At 44.4% G+C, this 16449-nt stretch overlaps 3 non-coding genes across 3 annotated transcripts; 2 read left to right on the plus strand and 1 right to left on the minus strand.

The window, feature by feature from the left end:
• Positions 1–9287: 9287 nt before the first annotated feature.
• trnaa-ugc (transfer RNA alanine (anticodon UGC)) lies at positions 9288–9360 on the plus strand. Its single transcript has one exon. It is a non-coding gene; the product is annotated as a tRNA-Ala (tRNA).
• Positions 9361–11514: 2154 nt separating this feature from the next.
• trnak-uuu (transfer RNA lysine (anticodon UUU)) lies at positions 11515–11587 on the minus strand. Its single transcript has one exon. It is a non-coding gene; the product is annotated as a tRNA-Lys (tRNA).
• A 506-nt stretch (positions 11588–12093) lies between these two features.
• trnaa-cgc (transfer RNA alanine (anticodon CGC)) lies at positions 12094–12166 on the plus strand. The gene has a single exon. It is a non-coding gene; the product is annotated as a tRNA-Ala (tRNA).
• Positions 12167–16449: the final 4283 nt, after the last annotated feature.

The raw sequence follows: 16449 nt of genomic DNA on the forward strand, positions 1-16449 counted from the left end.
TTGTCACTTCAACTACAGGACTTACCTACTATACAGGGTTGCCAATCCAGTTCAGCTTTGCCAGCATTTTGCTGTTTTGTAGATGGATGCCACATAGGTATAACTTAAGCAAGCATACTTATTGTATTTCTACAACACGGAAATGAACTGTGACGACAGGCTTTCAATATTTATGGAGATCAGTACTGTGAAGTATAACCACGAGATTTATTTTCCGTATAAGGCTGCCAATCCTGACACCATTCTCCACCCACTCCACCCTGCCTGCACTCTCTTCTTCACCTCTCTTCTGCACTCCCCGTTACTTTAGACAGTTGACCCCATATGCCTTCGTCACCTCTACTCCTTGTATCCTCACCATTCCGCTGTCCTCCGTCTCATTCGCGCATATGTATTTCGTCTTGCTCCTACTGACTTTCATCCCTCTTCTCTGCAGTACATCCCTCCACCTCTCCAGGCTCTCCTGAACATGCACCATACTCTCACTACAGATCACAATGTCATCCGCAAATATCATGGTCCACGGAGACTCCTGCCTGATCTCATCCGTCAGCCTGTCCATCACCATTGCAAACAAGTAAGGGCTCAGAGCCGATCCTTGATGTAATCCCACCTCCACCTTGAACCCATCTGTCATTCCAAACACACACCTCACCACTGTCACACTTCCCTCATACATATCCTGCACCACTCCTGCATACTTCTCTGCAACTTCCTCATACAATACCACACCTCCTCTCTCGGCACCCTGTCGTATGCTTTCTCTAAATCTTCAAAGACACAATGTAACTCCTTCTGACCTTCTCTATACTTCTCAATCAACATTCTCAAAGCAAACATCGGATCTGTGGTGCTCCTTCGTGGCATGAAACCATACTGCTGATCAACTTTAGACCTCTGTAGTTGCTACAGTTCTGCACATTGCCCTTGTTCTTGAAAATTGGTACCAGTATACTTCTTCTCCACTCCTCAGGTATTCTCTCGCTTTCCAAGATTGTGTTAAACAATCTAGTTAAAAAGTGGGTACAGAAGAGTGTCAGGAGTGATTTGCGACAGAAGTGTACCAGCAAGAGTTAAAGGGAAGGTTTACAAGACGGTTGTGAGACCAGCTATGTTATATGGTTTGGAGAAAGCTGCACTGACGAAAAGACAGGAGTCGGAGATGGAGGTGGCAAGAGTTGAAGATGCTAAGATTTTCATTGGGAGTGACGAAGAGGAACAGAATTAGGAATGATTATATTAGAGGGACTGCTCAAATTGGACGGTTTTGAGACAAAGCAAGAGAGGACAGATTGAGATGGTTTAGACATGTGTGGAGGAGAGATGCTGGGTATATTGGGAGAAGGATGCTGAATATGGAGCTGCCAGGGGAGAGGAAAAAAGGAAGGCCAAAGAGGAATTTTATGGATGTGGTGGGGGAAGACATGCCTCTGTCACACCAGCCGTGCAGTGAGTCTGATGGGGAAGACTGCGGAAGGGGGAAGACTGAGAAGGATCTTGGTATGGGGCAACTGGATGAAATGAGTGGAAGTGATCAGAGTGAGCCAGAGGAGGAGAATAAATCTCAAAGATCCAACAATGAAGAGGAAAAGAAATCTCCCCAGGTAAAACACATACCTTCCGAGTCAATAAGGGTCAGGAGAAACCCCCGCCAAAGAGACTGACGTATGAATTAAAGACCCTGGACCCCCCACTCAGTTCAGCCAAAGATAGACATGGGATGGAGAATATGGAAGAGAGCTAAAGTAAAGATGAACAAGAAGGGTGGCAGAGAGTGACACTCATACACATGTACATACCTCATGACACACGCACCTCATCATGGCTGTGTTTTGAGTTATGGGCTACTTGTGAACTTAATCTGATAGCGGTGACGCCATCAAACATAGCGGGGGTAGATGTAAGGAAGGGAGTTACACTTATTCGCCGGCAGAGGGTGATCTTTTATTGTTGGCACGTATTTTTTCCTTCTTGAGCGTTGCCGAATTCTGAGTCTTTTGTCCCTCCGTGGCTACTGTAGAGCCAGTTCCGTTTTGTGTTACAAGCTGCCTGTATGCTGCGAGTGGTGCTGTGTATGAGGAAGCTAAGAAATGCAGAAAACCTGCTCTGCCTAAACCGCCATGAGGACTACTGTCTCCCGTCTGTACAACTGTATTCTCCCTCCGTCCGCCCTGGAGTCAGTATACATTAAAAAATAACACGACGCAGACTCTGTTCAAGGGGTGTTCGGGCCGACAGCCAGAATAGGGTTACAGCTTTGGTATGGAGTATTGGTATCCTCCAGACTCGCTCACGGCTGGTGTAGCAGAGAAAGATGCAAAAGACAGGAAGTAATGGAAACGGATGATCCGCTGTGGCGACCCCTAACGGGAGCAGCCGAAGGTAGTAGTAGTAGAAGTAGTAGTAGTATTAGTAGTAGATAAGGCTGCTCATTCAGTTTATCTATCCAGTGCAATTTTACTCTGATTTTAAAAAGGTACAGCATTGTCACGCAGGAAGATGTAACGGTATTGGACAAGCATTGTTACTGTATCTCTAGAACACTGAAATGATCAGCAATAACGGGTTTGGACATTCTGCTTGATCAGTAATCTGAAGATAAGAGTTCATGACACAATCTACGTCGAAATATAAAACCATTCTGGCTGTATGAGGGTTGAACTCACGAACTTCAGATTATGAGACGGGCGAACTGCTACTGCTCCAACAAACTAGGGTAACAGCGCTCAGGGACAGTCACACAACAAGTGTAAAACTGTCCCCTAATTATCCAATGTCTCCAACTGCGGTCTTGTTAAAGCACCTCAAAGCCAATAATTTTCTAAGTGTTGTAAGCAATAGGAAATAACATGTGCTTATATCAGACCTCCTATGAATTGTGACATAATTTAAGGACTTCTTTTTCAGCATATTTGATAAGGCGTTCATGTGACTTTTTTCCACTGTTCTTCTATGTGCACCACATTTGATTGGAGTTGCTTGAGCAGGAGTTCTTCGAGCAGGAGTTCTTCATGACGCTAGCAACTGTGCATGCGTTTATAAATAAAGTATTGAGGAGCTGCACTTTAGTTAATGAAGACTCTTCTGAAGTTTGGAACAAACGCCTGAACAGGGACTTGAACCCTGGCCTCTCATATTAAAAATCTGATGCTTTACCGTCTGAGCTACCCAGGCCTTTCCAATAATCTTCAGTGCCCAACAAATTGGTGATTGGTGAAATGTATCTCAAGGTAAATGTATCTATGTAGCCCTAAAATATAATTTGGTCCCAGAGGGCTTTGAAATCACAATTACTTTCTGTGCAATGTATGCCACCCCTATCCTTTGACCTTCGATTCAGATGAGGAAAAATGTAAATGGGAATTTATTTATTTTTTATATTTCTTTTATTCTGAACTTTCAAAAATGTTCAAATTTTAAACTTGCGCATACAAAATCGGACATCTAAACAGGAGACACGTATAAATCCCACTAGTCACTCCCGTAAATGTCAATCTAGTAGGTCAAAAAATGAAAGCCAGTTATTACAACCAAGAGTCCTTGCTCTTTCTGAATAGCAGCAAGCCAACAGTTGTGAGACAGTAATCTACCGTAGAGCTCATCGTTATCCCTCAAGGGGACCAGATACAATGAGTACATGTCGACTCATCTTTCTGGCAAGGTCACAAGTCTTCGCGATAATTTTCTTTGTCACCTAACATTGTTTAATTTAGTATCATTGGTGCTGACATAAAAAAAATAAATAAAAAAAAAACGTTGAAGTTTCTATCCGTTCATCCATTATCCGAACTGCTTATCCTGCGCTCAGGGCCGCGGGGATGCTGGAGCCTATCCCAGCAGTTATTGGGCGGCAGGGGGGAGACACCCTAGACAGGCCGCCACGCCATCACAAAGCCGGCACACAGCACGGTGGCGCAGTGGTTAGAGCGGTTGCGTCACAGCAAGAAGGTCCTTGGTTTGAGCCCTGGGGTAATCTAACCTTGAAGGTCACCCCGGGTCGTCCCCTGTGTGGAGTTTGAAGTTTCTACTGTGTGCGTTATGTGCCTCGCCCTCCTGTTTCTGCCTATGTCATGCCAGCACCCTAAGTGTCGGTAGCTCTGGCCTTAGATAAAAGCGAACATCAGTTGGCAATGCTAGGTTTAAAGTAGTCGGCAATAGATTCGCCTACTGCTAACATGTTTTGTTTAATGGTGGCTGAGAGGACAAGCAAAAACAGAGAAACACTGTGCACTGAGGATGAGAGACTGCAAATGAGTCCAAACAGCTGTTGCAAGGGAGCACTCCTACCTTGCGGGACCAGGATAAACAAAGCTTCATTTGCTGATGTGGTTAAGCTATCCTTCGCACGGTCGCAAACCTAATGGGCTGACTTTAAGGCCAAAGCTCTAAGATATCTGGAGTGTCAGTCAAATTTAACCTTATGGAACGAAGTTCCATTTGCTGACAGATGTACAAGTCTCTGTAAGAGAGACCACCAATCTAAGAGGAGAGCACAGCTAGAACAAGACATTTCAACACAGCTAGATAAGTTAGCAGTAAACGTCAAAGAGCTAAGCTGACCTCTGCCTCATTTAGTGAGTATACGATTTCAATGAAGGCTCATAGCCGAGGGATGTTTAATTTCATTTCGCCATATAACTATGATGTGAAATAAACCCTAATCTATGGATTTCCTCGTTGATGCGTGAGGGGAATTAGCTCAAGTGGTAGAGCGCTCGCTTTGCATGCGAGAAGTAGCGGGATCGATGCCCGCATTCTCCAGAGAAGTTGGCTGAGACTTGGCTGTGTTACGTTTGCGCAGGCCTCTTAAGACTTAAACAATTATTGTCACTTTAACGGCAAGACTTCCCTACTATACAGGGCTGCCAATCCTGTTCAGCTTTGCCAGAATTGTGCTGTTTTTTAGATGGGTGTCACATAGGTATAACTTCAGCAAGCATAAATATTGTATTTCAACAACTGAAATGAACTTTGACGATAGGCTTTCAATATTTACAGAGATCAGCACTGTGAAGTGTAATTATGAGACTTATGTTACATATAAGGCTGATAATCCAGTTTATTTATCCAGTGCAATTTTACTCTAATTTTAAAGAGGTACAGCATGGTCACGCAGGAAGACGTAACGATACTGGACAAGCATCGTTATTGTATTTCTAGAACACTGAAATGTTCAGCAATAACGGGTTCGGACATTCTGCTTGATCAGTAATCTGAAAATAAGCGTTCATGACACAAATCTACAGCGAAATATAAAACCATTCTGTCTGTATGAGAGTTGAACTCACGAATTTCAGATTATGAGACTGACGCACTGCTTACTCCTTCAACAAACTAGGGAACGGTGCTCAGGTACAGTCACACTACAAGTGTAAAACTGTCCCCTAATTATCCAATGTCTTCAAGTGCGGCCTTGTTAAAGCACCTCAAAGCCAGAAATATAAGTGTTGTAAGCAATTGGAAATAACATGATGACATGATGGAAAGAAGAAAGGTAGGCATACTGTGTGTGCAAGAGACCAGGTGGAAGGGGAGTAAGGCCAGGAGTATCGGAGGTGGGTTCAAACTCTTCTACCATGGTGTGAATGGGAGGAGAAATGGGGTAGGGGTAATTCTGAAGGAAGAGTATGTCAAGAGCGTGCTGGAGGTGAAGAGAGTGTCAGACAGAGTGATGAGTATGAAGCTGGAAATTGAAGGTTTATTGCTGAATGTTATCAGCGCATATGCCCCGCAAGTTGGGTGTGAGATGGATGAAAAAGAAGAATTCTGGAATGAGTTGGACGACATGGTGGAGAGGGTACCCAAGGAGGAGAGAGTGGTGATTGGAGCGGACTTCAATGGACATGTTGGTGAAGGGAACAGAGGTGATGAGGAGGTGATGGGAAAGTATGGAGTCAAGAAGATAAATGTGGAAGGACAGATGGTGGTCGATTTTGCGAAAAGGATGGAAATGGCTGTGGTGAATACATATTTCAAGAAGAGGGAGGAACACAGGGTGACGTACAAGAGTGGAGGAAAGTGCACACAGGTGGACTATATCTTATGTAGAAGGCACCATCTAAAAGGGATTGGAGACTGCAAGGTGGTGACAGGGGAGAGCGTAGCCAGGCAGCATCGGATGGTGGTCTGTAGGATGACTTTGGAGACCAAGAAGAGGAAGCGAGTGAAGACACAGCCGAAGATCAAATGGTGGAAGTTGAAGAAGGAAGACTGTTGTGTGGAGTTCAGGCAGGAGTTAAGACAGGCACTGGGTGGTAGTGAAGAGTTGCCAGATGGCTGGAAAACCACTGCAGAAATAGTGAGGGAGACAGCTAGGAAGGTACTTGGTGTGTCATCAGGACAGAGGAAGGAAGACAAGGAGACTTGGTGGTGGAATGAGGAAGTACAGCAAATTATACAGAGGAAAAGGTTGGCAAAGAAGAAGTGGGATAGTCAGAGAGATGAAGAAAGTAGACAGGAGTACAAGGAGATGCAGCGTAAAGCAAAGAGAGAGGTGGCAAAGGCAAAGGAAAAGGCGTATGGTGAGTTGTATGACAGATTAGACACTAAGGAAGGAGAAAAGGACTTGTACCGATTGGCTAGACAGAGGGACCAAGCTGCAAAGGATGTGCAGCAAGTTAGGGCGATCAAGGATAGAGATGGAAATGTGCTGACAAGCGAGGAGAGTGTGCTAAGAAGGTGGAAGGAATACTTTGAGGGGCTGATGAATGAAGAAAATGAGAGAGAGAGAAGGTTGGATGATGTAGGGATAGTGAATCAGGAAGTTCAGCGGATTAGCAAGGAGGAAGTGAGGGCAGCTATGAAGAGGATGAAGAATGGAAAGGCAGTTGGCCCTGATGACATACCTGTGGAGGCATGGAGATGTTTAGGAGAGATGGCAGTGGAGTTTCTAACTAGATTGTTTAACACAATCCTGGAAAGTGAGAGGATGCCTGAGGAGTGGAGAAGAAGCATACTGGTACCGATTTTCAAGAACAAGGGCGATGTGCAGAACTGTAACAACTACAGAGGTATAAAGTTGATCAGCCACAGCATGAAGATTTGGGAAAGAGTAATAGAAGCTAGGTTAAGAGGAGAGGTGACGATCAGCGAGCAGCAGTATGGTTTCATGCCACGAAAGAGCACCACAGATGCGATGTTTGCTTTGAGAATGTTGATTGAGAAGTATAGAGAAGGCCAGAAAGAGTTGCACTGTGTCTTTGTAGATTTAGAGAAAGCTTATGACAGAGTACCGAGAGAGGAGGTGTGGTATTGTATGAGGAAGTCAGGAGTTGCAGAGAAGTATGTAGGAGTGGTGCAGGATACGTATGAGGGAAGTGTGACAATGGTGAGGTGTGCGGTTGGAATGACGGATGGGTTCAAGGTGGAGGTGGGATTACATCAAGGATCGGCTCTTAGCCCTTTCTTGTTTGCAATGGTGATGGACAGGTTGACGGACAAGATCAGGCAGGAGTCTCCATGGACGATGATGTTCGCGGATGACATTGTGATCTGTAGTGAGAGTAGGGTGCAGGTTGAGGAGAGCCTGGAGAGGTGGAGGTATGCACTGGAGAGAAGAGGAATGAAAGTCAGTAGGAGCAAGACGGAATACCTATGCGTGAATGAGAGAGAGGACAGTGGAATGGTCAGGATGCAAGGAGTGGAGGTGACAAAGACATCTGAGTTTAAATACTTGGGGTCAACTGTCCAAAGTAACGGGGAGTGCAGTAGAGAGGTGAAAAAGAGAGTGCAGGCAGGTTGGAGTGGGTGGAGAAGAGTGTCAGGAGTGATCTGCGACAGAAGGGTACCAGCAAGAGTTAAAAGGAAAGTTTACAAGATGGTTGTGAGACCAGCTATGTTATATGGTTTGGAGACATTGGCACTGACGAAAAGACAGGAGGCGGAGCTGGAGGTGGCAGAGTCGAAGATGCTAAGATTTTCACTGGGAGTAACGAAGAAGGACAGGATTAGGAACGATTATATTAGAGGGACCGCTCAGGTTGGACGGTTTGGAGACAAAGCAAGAGAGGCAAGATTGAGATGGCTTGGACATGAGTGGAGGAGAGATGCTGAGTATATTGGGAGAAGGATGCTGAATATGGAGCTGCCAGGGAAGAGGAGAAGAGGAAAGCCAAAGAGGAGGTTTATGGATGTGGTGAGGGAAGACATGCAGGTGGCTGGTGTGACAGAGGAAGACGCAGAAGACAGGAAGAAATGGAAACGGATGATCCGCTGTGGCGACCCCTAACGGGAGCAGCCGAAAGTAGTAGTAGTAGTAGTAAGCAATTGGAAATAACATGTGCTCATACCAAACCTCATATGAATTGTGACATAATCTAAGGGCTTCCTTTCAGCATATTTGAAAATGTGTTCATGTCGCTTTGTTTCCACTGCTCTTCTATGTGCATCGTATTTGATTGGAGTTGCTTGAGTAGGAGTTCATCAGGACACTAGCAACTGTGAATACGTTTATAAAGAAGGTCTTTAGCAGCCTCACTTTAGTTAATGAAGACTCTTCCGAAGTTCGAAATAAGCGCCTGAACAGGGACTTGAACCCTGGACCCTCCGATTAAAAGTCTGATGTTCTACCGTCTGAGCTACACATGCCCTTCTGGTAATGTTAAGTGCCCAAGAAATTGCTGATTGCTGAAATGTAGCTCGAGTCAAATCTATCTGTATAGCCGTAAATTATAATTTAGACCCCGAGGGCTTTGAAGTCACAATTAATTTCTGTGCAATGTATGACGCCCCCTATCCTTTCACCCCCAATTCAGATGAGGAAAAACAAATCTACAATTTTTTTTTAAATTTTCATTTATTTTGAACTTTCAACTAATTCCAAATTGTAAACTTGTGCATACAAAATCTGGAATCCAAACAGCAGACCCCTATAAATCACATTACCCTCCCCCATCAAGTCACCCCCATAAATGTCAATTTTGTGGGTCAAAAAAATTAAAGCCAATTATAAAAAAACAAGAGCCCTTGCTCGGTCTGAATTGGATCAAGCCAACAGTTGTGAGAATGTAATCTAAACGTATGGATCATCATTATCCCTCAAGGGCAGATGACCAGATACAATGAATCCATGTCGACTTATCTTTCCGGCAAGGCCATACGTCTTACGTTTTTCTTTGTCACCTAAGACTGACTGGGAAAGAGCCAAGTTAACCTTTGCCTCATTTAGTGAGTATACGATTTTAATGAATGCTCATAGCCAAGGGATGAAAAACACTTTATTGTCATTTTGCCGCGCAACTATGACGTGAAATAAACCCTACTGCATGGGGTTCTTCTTTGACGTGGCAGGAGAATTAGCTCAAGTGGTAGAGCGCTCGCTTTGCATGCGAGAGGCAGCGGGATCGATGCCCGCATTCTCCAGAGTAGTTGGCTGTGTTACGTTTGTGCAGGTCCCTAAGACCTCAACGATTAATGTCACTTTAATTGCAGGATTTACCTACTATACAGGGCTGCCAATCCAGCTCAGCTTTGCCCGCATTTCGCTGTTTTGTAGATGGATGCCACATAGGTATATCTTCAGCAAGCATACTTATTGTATTTCTACAACACTGAAATGAACTGTGACGACAGGCTTTCAGTATTTATGGAGATCAGTACTGTGAAGTGTAACAACGAGATGTATGTTCTGTATAAGGCTGTTAATCCTGACACCCTTCTCCACCAACTCCACCCTGCCTGCACTCTCTTCTTCACCTCTCTCGAGGCTCTGCTCAACCTGGACCCTACTCTCGCTACAGATGACAATGTCATCCCCAAACATCTTGTCCGTCAACCTGTCCATCACCATTGCAAACAAGAAAGGGCTCAGAGCCGATCCTTGATGTAATCCCACCTCCACCTTGAACTCATCTGTCATTCCAACCGCACACATCACCATTGTCACACTTCCCCCATACATATCCTGCACCACTCCTACATACTTCTCTGCAACTCCCGACGTCCTCAAACAATGCCACCCCTCCTCTCTAGGAACCCTGTCGTATGCTTTCTCTAAATCTACAAAGACACAATGTAACTCCTTCTGACCTTCTCTACTTTTCTCAATCAACATTCTCAAAGAAAATATCGCATCTGTGCTGCTCTTTCGCGGCATGAAACCATACTGCTGCTCGCTGATCATCACCTCTCCTCTTAACCTAGCTTCCACTACTCTTTCTCAAATCTTCATGCTGTGGTTGATCAACTTTAGACCTCTGTAGTTGCTACAGTTCTGCACATTGCCCTTGTTCTTGAAAATCGGTACCAGTATACCCTTTTCTTCACTCCTCGGGTATCCTCTCACTTTCCAAGATTGTGTTAAACAATCTAGTGTAAAAAGTGGGTGCAGAAGAGTGTCAGGAGTGATTTGCGACAGAAGGGTACCAGCAAGAGTTAAACAAAAGGTTTACAAGACGGTTGTGAGACAAGCTATGTTATATGATTTGGAGACAGTGGCACTGACGAAAAGAGAGGAGGCAGAGCTAGAGGTGGCAGAGTTGAAGATGCTAAGATTTTCATTGGGAGTGACGAAGAAGGACAGGATTAGGGATGATTATATTAGAGGGACTGCTCAAATTGGACGGGTTGGAGACAAAGCAAGAGAGGCAAGATTTACATGGCTTGGACATGTGTGGAGGAGAGCTACTGGATATATTGGGAGAAAGTTGCTGAATATGGACCTGCCAGGGGAGAGGAAAAGATGAATGCCAAAGAGGAGGTTTATGGATGTGTTGAGGGGGGACACGCAGGTGGTTGGTGTGACAGAAGAACATGCAGAAGACATGGAAACGGATGATCCGCTGTGGCGACCCCTAACAGGAGCAGCCGAAATTTGTAGTAATAGCAGTAATTGTAGTAGTAGTAGTAGTAGTAGATAAGGCTGATAATCCAGTTTATATATCCAGTGCAATTTTACTCTGATTGTAAAGAGGTACAGCATTGTCACGCAGGAAGATATAACGGTATTGGACAAGCATTGTTACTGTATCTCTAGAACACTGAAATGATCAGCAATAACGGGTTTGGACATTCTGCTTGATCAGTAAGCTGAAGATAACAGTTCATGACACAAATCTACATCAAAATATGAAATCATTCTGGCTGTGTGAGGGTTGAACTCACGAACTTCAGATTATGAGACTGACACACTGCCTACTGCTCTAACAAACTAGGGTACAGTGCTCAGGTACAGTCACAGAACAAGTGTAAAACTGTCCCCTAATTATCCAGTTTCTCCAAGTGCGGTCTTGTTAAAGCACCTCAAAACCAGGAAAATTCTAGTGTTGTAAGCAAAAACATGTGCTCATTTCAGACCACGTAGCAAGTATGACTTAATGTAATGACTTGTGTTTCAGCATATTTGACAAGACGTTCTTGTCACTTTATTTCCACTGGTCTTCTGTGTGCACCACATTTGATTGGAGTTTCTTGAGCAGGAGTTCATCAGGACACTAACAACTGTGCATACGATTATAAAGAAACTCTTAAACAGCTGCACTGCAGCTTTTGAAGACTCTTCTGAAGTTTTGAAACAAACGCCTGAACAAGGACTTGAACCCTAGAGCCTCAGATTAAAAGTCTGATGCTCTACCGTCTGAGCTACCCAGGCCCTTCCAGTAATCTTAAGTGCCCAAGAAATTGCGGATTGGTAAGTCAGCGTATACAAAATCGGAAATCCAAACAAGAGACACCTATAAATGCCACTACCCTCCCCCATCAAGTCACCCCCATAAATGTCCATTTTGTGGGTCAAAAATGAAAGCCAGTTATTAAAAACCAGGAGTCCTCGCTCGGTGTGAATAGGAGCAAGCCAACAGTTGTGAGAAAGTAATCTACCGTAGAGCTCATCATTATCCCTCTAGGGTTGGGGACCAAATACAATGAATCCATGTCGACTCATCTTTCTAGTAAGGGGACACGTCTTAGCTATGCTTTTGTTTGTCACCTAAGACTTACTGGGAAAGAGCCAAGCTAAGCTCTGCCTCATTTTGTGAGTATATGATTCTAAAGAATGCTCATAGCCAAGGGATGAAAATCACCACTTTATTGTCATTTCGCCACACAACAATGACGTGAAATAAACACTACTGAATGGGGTTCTTGTTTGTTGTGGGAGGGGAATTAGCTCAAGTGGTAGAGCGCTCGCTTCGCATGCGAGAGGTAGCGGGATCGATGCCCGCATTCTCCAGAGAAGTTGGTTGAGAGATAGTTGTATTATGTTTGTGCAGGCCTCTTAAGACCTGAACAATTATTGTCACTTCAACTACAGGACTTACCTACTATACAGGGTTGCCAATCCAGTTTAGCTTTGCCAGCATTTTGCTGTTTTGTAGATGGATGCCACATAGGTATAACTTAAGCAAGCATACTTATTGTAGTTCTACAACACGGAAATTAACTGTGACGACAGGCTTTCAATATTTATGGAGATCAGTACTGTGAAGTATAACCACGAGATTTATTTTCCGTATAAGGCTGCCAATCCTGACACCATTCTCCACCCACTCCACCCTGCCTGCACTCTCTTCTTCACCTCTCTTCTGCACTCCCCGTTACTTTAGACAGTTGACCCTGTATGCCTTCGTCACCTCTACTCCTTCTATCCTCACCATTCCGCTGTCCTCCGTCTCATTCGCGCATATGTATTTCGTCTTGCTCCTACTGACTTTCATCCCTCTTCTCTGCAGTACATCCCTCCACCTCTCCAGGCTCTCCTGAACATGCACCATACTCTCACTACAGATCACAATGTCATCCGCAAATATCATGGTCCACGGAGACTCCTGCCTGATCTCATCCGTCAGCCTGTCCATCACACTGCAAACAAGTAAGGGCTCAGAGCCGATCCTTGATGTAATCCCACCTCCACCTTGAACCCATCTGTCATTCCAAACATACACCTCACCACTGTCAAACTTCCCTCATACATATCCTGCACCACTCCTGCATACTTCTCTGCAACTTCCTCATACAATACCACACCTCCTCTCTCGGCACCCTGTCGTATGCTTTCTCTAAATCTTCAAAGACACAATGTAACTCCTTCTGACCTTCTCTATACTTCTCAATCAACATTCTCAAAGCAAACATCGGATCTGTGGTGCTCCTTCGTGGCATGAAACCATACTGCTGATCAACTTTAGACCTCTGTAGTTGCTACAGTTCTGCACATTGCCCTTGTTCTTGAAAATTGGTACCAGTATACTTCTTCTCCACTCCTCAGGTATTCTCTCGCTTTCCAAGATTGTGTTAAACAATCTAGTTAAAAAGTGGGTACAGAAGAGTGTCAGGAGTGATTTGCGACAGAAGTGTACCAGCAAGAGTTAAAGGGAAGGTTTACAAGACGGTTGTGAGACCAGCTATGTTATATGGTTTGGAGAAAGCTGCACTGACGAAAAGACAGGAGTCGGAGATGGAGGTGGCAAGAGTTGAAGATGCTAAGATTTTCATTGGGAGTGACGAAGAAGGACAGAATTAGGAATGATTATATTAGAGGGACTGCTCAAATTGGACGGTTTTGAGACAAAGCAAGAGAGGACAGATTGAGATGGTTTAGACATGTGTGGAGGAGAGATGCTGGGTATATTGGGAGAAGGATGCTGAATATGGAGCTGCCAGGGAACAGGAAAAAAGGACGGCCAAAGAGGAATTTTATGGATGTGGTGGGGGAAGACATGCCTCTGTCACACCAGCCGTGCAGTGAGTCTGATGGGGAAGACTGCGGAAGGGGGAAGACTGAGAAGGATCTTGGTATGGGGCAACTGGATGAAATGAGTGGAAGTGATCAGAGTGAGCCAGAGGAGGAGAATAAATCTCAAAGATCCAACAATGAAGAGGAAAAGAAATCTCCCCAGGTAAAACACATAACTTCCGAGTCAATAAGGGTCAGGAGAAACCCCCGCCAAAGAGACTGACGTATGAATTAAAGACCCTGGACCCCCCACTCAGTTCAGCCGAAGATAGACATGGGATAGAGAATATGGAAGAGAGCTAAAGTAAAGATGAACAAGAGGGTGGCAGAGAGTGACACACATGTACATACCCCATGACACACGCATCTCATCATGGCTGTGTTTTGAGTTATGGGCTACTTGTGAACTTAATCTGATAGCGGTGACGCCATCAAACATAGCGGGGGTAGATGTAAGGAAGGGAGTTACACTTATTCGCCGGCAGAGGATGATCTTGCATTGTTGGCACGTATTTTTTCCTTCTTGAGCGTTGCCGAATTCTGAGTCTTTTGTCCCTCCGTGGCTACTGTAGAGCCAGTTCCGTTTTGTGTTACAAGCTGCCTGTATGCTGCGAGTGGTGCTGTGTATGAGGAAGCTAAGAAATGCAGAAAACCTGCTCTGCCTAAACCGGCATGAGGACTACTGTCTCCCGTCTGTACAACTGTATTCTCCCTCCGTCCGCCCTGGAGTCAGTATACATTAAAAAATAACACGACGCAGACTCTGTTCAAGGGGTGTTCGGGCCGACAGCCAGAATAGGGTTACAGCTTTGGTATGGAGTATTGGTATCCTCCAGACTCGCTCACGGCTGGTGTAGCAGAGAAAGATGCAAAAGACAGGAAGTAATGGAAACGGATGATCCGCTGTGGCGACCCCTAACGGGAGCAGCCGAAGGTAGTAGTAGTAGTAGTAGAAGTAGAAGTAGTAGTAGTAGTAGTAGTATTAGTAGTAGATAAGGCTGATAATCCAGTTTATCTATCCAGTGCAATTTTACTCTGATTTTAAAAAGGTACAGCATTGTTACGCAGGAAGATATAACGGTATTGGACAAGCATTGTTACTGTATCTCTAGAACACTGAAATGATCAGCAATAACGGGTTTGGACATTCTGCTTGATCAGTAATCTGAAGATAAGAGTTCATGACACAATCTACATCGAAATATAAAACCATTCTGGCTGTTTGAGGGTTGAACTCACGAACTTCAGATTATGAGACGGGCGAACTGCTACTGCTCCAACAAACTAGGGTAACAGCGCTCAGGGACAGTCACAGAACAAGTGTAAAACTGTCCCCTAATTATCCAATGTCTCCAAGTGCGGTCTTGTTAAAGCACCTCAAAACCAATAATTTTCTAAGTGTTGTAAGCAATAGGAAATAACATGTGCTCCTATCAGACCTCCTATGAATTGTGACATAATTTAAGGACTTCTTTTTCAGCATATTTGATAAGGCGTTCATGTGACTTTTTTCCACTGTTCTTCTATGTGCACCACATTTGATTGGAGTTGCTTGAGCAGGAGTTCTTCATGACGCTAGCAACTGTGCATGCGTTTATAAACAAAGTATTGAGGAGCTGCACTTTAGTTAATGAAGACTCTTCTGAAGTTTGGAACAAACGCCTGAACAGGGACTTGAACCCTGGACTCTCATATTAAAAATCTGATGCTTTACCGTCTGAGCTACCCAGGCCCTTCCAATAATCTTCAGTGCCCAAGAAATTGGTGATTGGTGAAATGTATCTCAAGGTAAATATATCTATATAGCCCTAAAATATAATTTGGTCCCAGAGGGCTTTGAAATCACAATTACTTTCTGTGCAATGTATGCCACCCCTATCCTTTGACCTTCGATTCAGATGAGGAAAATGTAAATGGGAATTTATTTATTTTTTATATTTCTTTTATTCTGAACTTTCAAAAATTTTCAAATTTTAAACTTGCGCATACAAAATCGGACATCTAAACAGGAGACACGTATAAATCCCACTAGTCACTCCCGTAAATGTCAATCTTGTAGGTCAAAAAATGAAAGCCAGTTATTACAACCAAGAGTCCTTGCTCTTTCTGAATAGCAGCAAGCCAACAGTTGTGAGACAGTAATCTACCGTAGAGCTCATCGTTATCCCTCAAGGGTAGGGGACCAGATACAATGAGTACATGTCGACTCATCTTTCTGGCAAGGTCACAAGTCTTCGCGATAATTTTCTTTGTCACCTAACATTGTTTAATTTAGTATCATTGGTGCTGACATAAAAAAATAAAATAAAAAAAAAACGTTGAAGTTTCTATCCGTTCATCCATTATCCGAACTGCTTATCCTGCGTTCAGGGCCGCGGGGATGCTGGAGCCTATCCCAGCAGTTATTGGGCGGCAGGGGGGGAGACACCCTAGACAGGCCGCCACGCCATCACAAAGCCGGCACACAGCACGGTGGCGCAGTGGTTAGAGCGGTTGCGTCACAGCAAGAAGGTCCTTGGTTTGAGCCCTGGGGTAATCTAACCTTGAAGGTCACCCCGGGTCGTCCCCTGTGTGGAGTTTGAAGTTTCTACTGTGTGCGTTATGTGCCTCGCCCTCCTGTTTCTGCCTATGTCATGCCAGCACCCTAAGATTAGCTTCAGTGTCGGTAGCTCTGGCCTTAGATAAAAGCGAACATCAGTTGGCAATGCTAGGTTTAAAGTAGTCGGCAATAGATTCGCCTACTGCTAACATGTTTTGTTTAATGGTGGCTGAGAGGACAA

The sequence above is a fragment of the Lampris incognitus genome, chromosome 12, assembly GCF_029633865.1.
Source record: "Lampris incognitus isolate fLamInc1 chromosome 12, fLamInc1.hap2, whole genome shotgun sequence".
Taxonomy (NCBI): domain Eukaryota; kingdom Metazoa; phylum Chordata; class Actinopteri; order Lampriformes; family Lampridae; genus Lampris; species Lampris incognitus.